Raw genomic sequence first — 8,935 nt, forward strand, 5'->3', positions numbered from 1 at the left:
CGACTGGCAGGTAGGTTCCAGTCTTCTGTTGGTTCTTCTGCAACTTTATGGTGAAAGGTTTTTGAAGTCAAAAGATTTAAGGGTAGGTGGAAGCAGCACCTCTAACACCACTTCTAAAGGTTCAGGATGGGAGAGGGGGTAACATTTAGAGGCTATAAGGACTAACTCTAGCAGAGTGACCAGGTGAGGGTTCATGGTCTCTGGAGCTTGTTATGCCCCTGTAGCTCAGACAGGAGGCCCAAATAAACCATAGAGTCACATCTAGCTGTCCTGCTTTCAAGGAGATGGTGCAGTTCTCTTCTATCAGAAAGGTTGGGCTCTAGAAGCAGGGCAATCTTTTGGGAAGCAAGGCAGGTCTCGGTGACCTTTGCACTTTAGTGTTTAGTGGGAACGCAGATGTGCAAAATACCACACTAATACAGGGAGTATGAGAATAACACAAGTGCTTTTTCTGTCATGTTGACCCTTCAGGAAGCACAGTCAAGAGATGTAGAAAAATACATACCTGACTCCGAGACACTAACCAAGAAAGAAAAAACAAACGCTTTCAGTGAATGTGGAAGTAGTTTTACCGAATCATCTAAACTCAGAAGTCATCAGCGAACACACACAGGGGAAAAGTCATTCAAGTGCAGTGAATGTGGGAAGAGCTTTAGTAAGTCTGCACACCTAAAACGGCATCAGAGAACACACACAGGGGAAAAGCCATACAAATGCAAGGAATGTGTGAAGAGCTTTAGTCAATCTGAACACCTAAAACGGCATCAGGGATCACACACAGGGGAAAAACCATTCAAGTGCAATGAATGTGAGAGGAGCTTTATATATTTATCAGACCTAAAACTCCATCAGAGAACACACACTGGAGAAAAACCATATAATTGCAGTGAATGTCTGAAGAGCTTTAGTCAATTATCACACCGAAAAAAGCACCAGAGAACACACACAGGGGAAAAACCATATAATTGCAGTGTATGTAGAAGTAGTTTTAGTGACTCGTCAACATTAAAAGTTCATCAACGAACACACACTGGAGAAAAACCATACCATTGCAGTGAATGTGAAAGTAGTTTTAGTTCCTCTTCAGGATTAATGTATCATCAACAAACACACACAGGGGAAAAACTATATAATTGCAGTGAATGTCTGAAGAGCTTTTGTACATTATCACACCTAAAAAAGCATCAGAGAGCACACACACGGGAAAAACCATATCATTGCAGTGAATGTGGAAGTAGTTTTAGTGACTCATCAAGATTAAAAGTTCATCAACGAACACACACAGGGGAAAAACCATATAATTGCAGTGAATGTCTGAAGAGCTTTTGTAGATTATCACAGCTAAAGCGGCATCAAAGAACACACACAGGGGAAAAACCATATCATTGCAGTGAATGTGGAAGTAGTTTTAGGAATTCGTCAACATTAAGGCATCATCAGAGAACACACACGGGGGAAAAACCATATCATTGCAGTGAATGTGGAAATAGTTTTAGTGAATCTTCAACATTAAGGAATCATCAGCGAACACACACAGGGGAAAAACCATTTAAGTGCAGTGAATGTGTGAAGAGGTTTAGTCGATTCATAGACTTAAAATACCATCAGAGAAATCACACAGGGGAAAAACCATACAAGTGCAGTGAATGTGTGAAGAGCTTTTGTCAATCATCATACCTAAAACAGCATCAAAAAACACACACTGGGGGAAAAAACATTCAAGTGCAGTGAATGTGGAAGTAGTTTTAGTGACTCTTCTTCATTAATGTATCATCAACGAACACACACCGGGGAAAACCATTCAAGTGCAGCGAATGTGGGAAGAGCTTTATATATTTATCATACCTAAAACTCCATCAGAGAACACACACTGGAGAAAAACCATATCATTGCAGTGAATGCGCGAAGAGGTTTAGCCAATTATCAAGCCTAGAAAAGCATCAGCGAACACACACTGGGGAAAAACCATATAATTCCAGTGAATGTCTGAAGAGCTATAGTCAATTTTCACACCTAAATGAGCATCAGAGAACAGACACAGGGGAAAAACCATTCAAGTGCAATGAATGTGGGAAGATCTATATATATATTTATCAGGCCTAAAACCCCATCAGCGAACACACACGGGGTCAAAACCATTCCGGTGCAGTGATTGTGTGATGAGATTTTGTCGCTTATCAGACCTACATAGACATCAGCCAACAAACAGGGGGAAAGCCATTCTAGTGCTGTGAATGTGTGAAGAGCTTCAGTTAATCTTCAAACTTACAAAAACATCAGCGAGCACACCACCATCACTGAACACACATAGAAATAAACATAGAGCTGCAGTGAATTTGGAAATAATTTTAGTGCATCAACAATAATACTGACCTATGGGCGTACACTAAAGAAAAAAATGAGTTATTGTGAGATGAAGGAATTATAGAATATTATAAAATTATAACCTTTGACCCAGTCCTGAGGCGGAAGCCGGGAGCTGGAGGTACTCGAAAATTTTAAAATTGAATAATCCCACTATTTCCTTGCTTTGTGTGGTGTCACTGTTTTCTGTGTTTTTTAAAGATTACAACACTCACCTAAGCGCCTCATTGCTTCAGCGCACAGCTGCCCTTGAGCTGACGCGCCCACCTCGCGCTTCTCAGCTGCCGCCAATCTCCCAGGCGTGCGCGCTGACTCCGCCCCCTTCAGGCCACGCCCCCTGCTGGCCATACTTAAACCGCTGACTTCCAGCGGCAACGAACAAACCTTTGACCCAGTCCTGAGGCGGAAGCCGGGAGCTGGAGGTACTCGAAAATTTTAAAATTGAATAATCCCACTATTTCCTTGCTTTGTGTGGTGTCACTGTTTTCTGTGTTTTTTAAAGATTACAACACTCACCTAAGCGCCTCATTGCTTCAGCGCACAGCTGCCCTTAAGCTGACGCGCCCACCTCGCGCTTCTCAACTGCCGCCAATCTCCCAGGCGTGCGCGCTGACTCCGCCCCCTTCAGGCCACGCCCCCTGCTGGCCATACTTAAACCGCTGACTCCCAGCGGCAACGAACAAACCTTTGACCCAGACCTGAGGCGGAAGCCGGGAGCTGGAGGTACTCGAAAATTTTAAAATTGAATAATCCCACTATTTCCTTGCTTTGTGTGGTGTCACTGTTTTCTGTGTTTTTTAAAGATTACAACACTCACCTAAGCGCCTCATTGCTTCAGCGCACAGCTGCCCTTGAGCTGACGCGCCCACCTCGCGCTTCTCAGCTGCCGCCAATCTCCCAGGCGTGCGCGCTGACTCCGCCCCCTTCAGGCCACGCCCCCTGCTGGCCATACTTAAACCGCTGACTCCCAGCGGCAACGAACAAACCTTTGACCCAGTCCTGAGGCAGAAGCCGGGAGCTGGAGGTACTCGAAAATTTTAAAATTGAATAATCCCACTATTTCCTTGCTTTGTGTGGTGTCACTGTTTTCTGTGTTTTTTAAAGATTACAACACTCACCTAAGCGCCTCATTGCTTCAGCGCACAGCTGCCCTTGAGCTGACGCGCCCACCTCGCGCTTCTCAGCTGCCGCCAATCTCCCAGGCGTGCGCGCTGACTCCGCCCCCTTCAGGCCACGCCCCCTCCCTCCCTTGATATGTGCCTGTATAGGAAGCGCAGCGGACGAGCGCAGCGGGAGCGCCGTTTGCGCGCCGAAGGCGCGCCTAAGGCAAGCCCGTCTGCGCCCGTCATCGCCAAGTCATCGCCTCTCGCCAGACCCCCTGGCCAAATATCATCACCATTCCTTGCCTATGACAGTAAGACGCTTCATAGCTGGAACCCCGGAAGATCCTGCGTAAACATTACAGGTAAGCCTGGTCTTACCTGCCTACAATGCCAAACCTGCAGTTTCTCCACCATCAAACCCCACGCCGTCCGACAGTTTCTAGGTCCGGACATAACCACCTCCATCACGATACTCCACCTCAATGTCAGATCACTAGTTAAACACCACCTAGAGGTTAACACTCTAATACTGGATGAAAATCCAGACATCCTCTTCCTCTGCGAAACATGGCTTTGCGATGGCACCTCCACCATTCCCAATCTTACTCTACCAGACGACTACCGGATGTCGGCCATTAACAGAAAGGGTAGAGGAGGCGGTCTCGCTATAATCCACAAAAAAACGCTCTCTTGTTCTTTTGTCAGGGAAAATCTGGTAGACTCTGAATGCGCCAACTTCAAAATTACCATAACTCCCAACTTCACCGTGTCGGGTCTCTACATCTACCGCCCACCTGGCCCCTCCTCAAAATTCATTGAGGCCCTCCTTGACTCAACAACCTCTTTAATCACCAAAAACCCCAATTTCACCATTCTGGGAGACCTTAATCTCCACTTCGATCTACTTAATGACTTCACGATCAATACGCTCCTTGCAGATCTCTCTGCACTGCAACTCAACCCCTTCATCTCCACTTCAACTCACTTAGCCGGCCACATCCTAGACCCAGTCTTCTCCAACTTAGAAGAACTCACCTCAGAACCACCCCTTCCTATGGGATGGACAGATCATTCCCTTATTAAATTAGCCATTCCGGTCAACAAAAGCAGGCACAACACGGCACCGACCAGCCGTTTAAAAAGACCGTGGCATAAACTGTCTCATGATGACCTACACAAGACATTAGGGGATTTTCACCCTGACTCTAACGCTGACATCAACACTATCTACAGCTCGTTTCACGAGTGGATTACGGGCGGACTAGACAGTCTTATCCCTGCTAAATGGACAAAAGGTCGTAACTCGCCATCGAACCCCTGGTACAACGACACACTCAAAAATCTACGAAAAGAGTGTAAAAAGGCAGAACGCCTTTGGCGTAGGGAATACAATAAAGAAGACAAAACTAAATACCTTCTGCTACAAAAAACGTATCATAAAGCCATCCGTGCTGCACGGACCGCCTTCTACGCCGACAAAATTGAAACTAGTCCCACCCCCGCGAAAGAAATTTTCAAACTCGTACAAGAACTACAGAGCAGCAAAACACCCCCCCCTATGATCTCCTCTGAGCAACAGTGCGAAGAACTTGCTAAGTTCTTCGTTGACAAAGTGCAGAAAATCTACACCTCCTTCCCCCAGCATGACCCTAATACCATCAGTTATCCCTCCGCTTCTCTTAGCTACTCGACCTTGACCTACATCCCAGAAATTTCCAAAGACACTCTTATTAAACTTTGCAATAAAATCAAATCTGGCTCCCCCGCAGACCCTATGCGCCCGTCTCAATTCCTAGATTCAATCGACTTCTTCCTACCAGCGTTAACCGCCATCCTGAACCTCTCCTTTACTTCAGCGTGTGTACCATCTGCCTGGAAGCAAGCGTGGGTTTCGCCTATCATCAAGAAACCCACCCTAGATCCATCTAAACCGGAGAACTTTCGTCCAATCTCCCTGCTTCCATGGCTCTCCAAACTCGCTGAAGCGCATGTTAACAGCGCTCTATCCCAACATATGGTCAAAAATAACATCCTGGACCCATCACAAAATGGGTTCAGACCAGGCCATAGCACTGAGTCTGCTCTTTTAGCCACCACAGAGCACCTCCGGACGATCTTGGATGCCGGTCAAGGTGCTGCGCTGATCCTTCTGGATCTCAGCGCGGCCTTTGACATGGTATCCCATGTCATCCTTCTTAAACGTCTGGAGACCTTTGGAGTAACGGGCCATGCCTTGGAGTGGTTCAGATCCTTCCTCGAAAACAGGTCCTTCCGAGTCTCTGCTCCCCCTTTTCTATCTAAACCCCACCCTATTGAACAGGGAGTCCCGCAGGGCTCTGCGCTAAGCCCCTCTCTTTTTAATCTTTATGTTCAGCCTCTAGCGGCAGTAGCCAAAGAATGGGGCTTGACATTGGTATCGTACGCTGACGATACACAACTGGTCATCGCCCTCTCAGACGGACCTTCCAACCGTTCCTCTAATTTCAAAAACGGACTCTCTGCGGTCGCCCAATGGATGACCACAAACTGTTTACAACTCAACGGCGGAAAAACAGAGGTGCTTCTCCTTGGCAAAAACACCAGCCTTTGGAATGAGCACTGGTGGCCATCCTCACTTGGTACCATCCCTCCCCCCAAAACCCTAGTGAAAAACTTGGGTGTCTGGATGGACGACTCACTCAACTTTCGAGCTCACACCAAGAAAGTTGCCGGCACCTGCATTGGCTTACTGAGAAGCCTTAGCCACATACTAGACTTCTTTGACGCAAAGACCCGCCAACTCATCATCCAAGCCACCATCCTCTCGCGTCTAGACTATGCCAATGTACTCCTTCTTGGCGCCAACAAATGTGAGTTAGCACGACTCCAACGCGTGCAGAACTCGGCCGCTAGAACTCTGGTCGGCCTTCCCCGCAGATGCTCAGCCAGAGCAACCATCAGTAAACTGCATTGGCTTCCGGTTGACTCCAGAATCAAGTTTAAGACCCTCATCATGACCTTCAAAATTCTCAAACTTAACACTCCCCCTCTGCTTCAACCCCTTCTCACTCCCTATGCGCCGTCACGGAACCTAAGATCTTCCAACCAAAACCTTCTCTGCGTCCCACGCATAAAACTCTGCCGCATGGGTGGACGCTCCTTCAGGTTCCTGGGAGCCAAGATGTGGAACGAACTACCACATCATATTCGCGCGATAGACAACCTATCTGCTTTCCGGAAGGCAGTGAAAACTCTTCTATTCCCTTGCCTGTAACTTTCCTCTGTCCTCGGACCCTTTAGCTCAGGATCGGATCTGGGTTTCAGCGCCGGGACGCCTCATTGCCGGGGCAGCTGTAGCGCTTCACCAAAACATTAAGATAAGATAAGATAAGAACCAGCAGTGCAGTATTTTGGTAGCAGCATGACAGTCCTTTGAGGACCACGGCAGTCCTCAAGCAGCTGGGCAGTAATCTGGCGGTCCATGAAATCCTTCTGAAGTCTTCCACAGGTTCAGAAACATACTGAAAAGATGATCCGAGGTTCCAATAGTTATACCTGGTGCCGGCCTTTGAAGTGGAGGCATTTCTTACGCTACCCCTACATCTGGTTCTAAGGCTTTAAGAATTCTGGGATGAAAAAGACTAGTGCCAGGTTTGATTGGGTGTGTATGCTAAAGGCAGCCCTTTTGAAGTGTAGGTGTGGAAGGGAACAGCTCCACCCCCAGCTATCCCGGCAGCATGGCACAACCTGCCAACAACTAATCCCCTTGTGTGTCACTTGGAGGCATATACAAAGCCAAACAGCTAAATTGCTCACAGTCTTGTGACCCAGAACACGGGCAGAAAGCACCAAATAGCCAGAACTAGAAAAAGTCATCTTTCTATAAGTGTCAGTCTCTGAATTTTAACTTAAGATCAAACTTTACCATTAAAGAGGATTTTAAGTTACAATTCTTTTGAGTCCAAATTTGACATCCTTACCTGTTCCCAATCAAAAAGCAGATTTTAAATGTACTACAGAAACACAATGTTATCAAATGGGCAAGACAGTCCTAACAGTAGTGAAAAAGTAATTTAGGAGTTTTTTCACTACCAGGACATGCAAACTTAAAAACACATACCGTACTTTGTATTTACAATGAACCATGCCCTGGGGCTTTATAGGGCCTACACAAGGAATGCCATATGTATTAAAAAAGAAGGTTTAGGCCAGGCAAAAAGTTATTTCGCCAGGTCGGATAGCAGTTTAAAACTGCGATGGCAGGTTTGAGTTGTGTTTTAAAGTGCTACTTTAGTGGGCTGCACAATCAATGCTGCAAGCCCACTAACAGCATCTCAGGTCAGATTTCTCAAAATGTCATGCAACACAGTGGAGCAAGACACCTTGCAGTGCTGCGTGACAGGTAGACAGTATGAATGCACCATATGTACCATTACATTGCACATTCCTGTTCTTTGCTTGCGCTGGTGCACTTGTGGCTGCCTACTGCAAACGCAGATACCCTTGCACCATGGTGCAAATGGGCCTGCGAGGCAAGCAAGATTGTTTTTGTGCAGGAGGGGACATCTTCCTGCACAAATACAATACTGTGAGGCTTGTCCCTCTTTCTACGTGTGCTGCATTCTGCAGCACACATTGATAGAGGAACAACCAAGTAGAAATATAGATATTTCTCCTTATTATGCCTCCCCTGGATTTTGATGCATTCCCAGGCCTACCACTCATGGTAAATCTGGGAAGGCACCCAAATTCATGGGTGGGTTCACAGGAACACCCATGCTCCACCCATGGAATTCCTCCCTGGAACAGAGTAATGCAACAGTCAGGGCCGGTTTTGGTTCCCAGTCCAGCCGTGCATATAGTAGGGACCTACAAAAAGAAATTAAATGTACCAATCAGATGTATCATGTTTTAAGGAGAAATCACAAGCATTTAAACAATGGTTGGAAGTAGTAAAGTTGGGAGTCCTAACGCTAACAAAAACTAATTAAGAAACATAAGAGATAAAAGCAAAAAGGTTTAGGAGTGACCCTACACAGAGGGCCAGGTCCAACAGGTACCTTGATTAAGAGAGGACTTTAGTGAAGTCATTAGGCGGCTGACCATACTTGCTTTCTCAATGTGGAAGGGCAAAGGTCTAGCAGAGGACCAGATTTAATTCTCCCCAAAAATGTGGTCAGAGTCTCAATGCCAACTGGATGAAATTCTGATCTTAATGTAACATAGGACAGATCAAGCTTTGAATTCACTTTTAAAAACATCCTTTTTGGGGGCATGGCCAAGATGGCACTTGCTAGGTCGTGTCTCTCTGTCTCTTCGCTCCTGCCTCGACTTTTGACGGCGGAAGGGGGACCTCCTAAGATCGCTTCCCCCAGCAAAATGCTTCCTGAGTGCTGGGGAAGCAAGAGAGAGCCTTCCGGATCACTCAGCCCTGTAAGATCCAGGCGGGCACGTGGTGAGAGGTGGCCGCACGGGTGCCTGTGGCGGCA

At 46.7% G+C, this 8,935-nt stretch overlaps 1 pseudogene; it reads left to right on the forward strand.

The window, feature by feature from the left end:
• The first annotated feature begins 425 nt into the window (after nt 1-425).
• LOC146870000 (uncharacterized) lies at nt 426-2,416 on the forward strand (annotated as a pseudogene).
• The last annotated feature ends 6,519 nt before the right edge of the window (nt 2,417-8,935 follow it).

This window comes from Triturus cristatus, chromosome 1_1 (assembly GCF_964204655.1).
Source record: "Triturus cristatus chromosome 1_1, aTriCri1.1, whole genome shotgun sequence".
Lineage (NCBI taxonomy): Eukaryota > Metazoa > Chordata > Amphibia > Caudata > Salamandridae > Triturus > Triturus cristatus.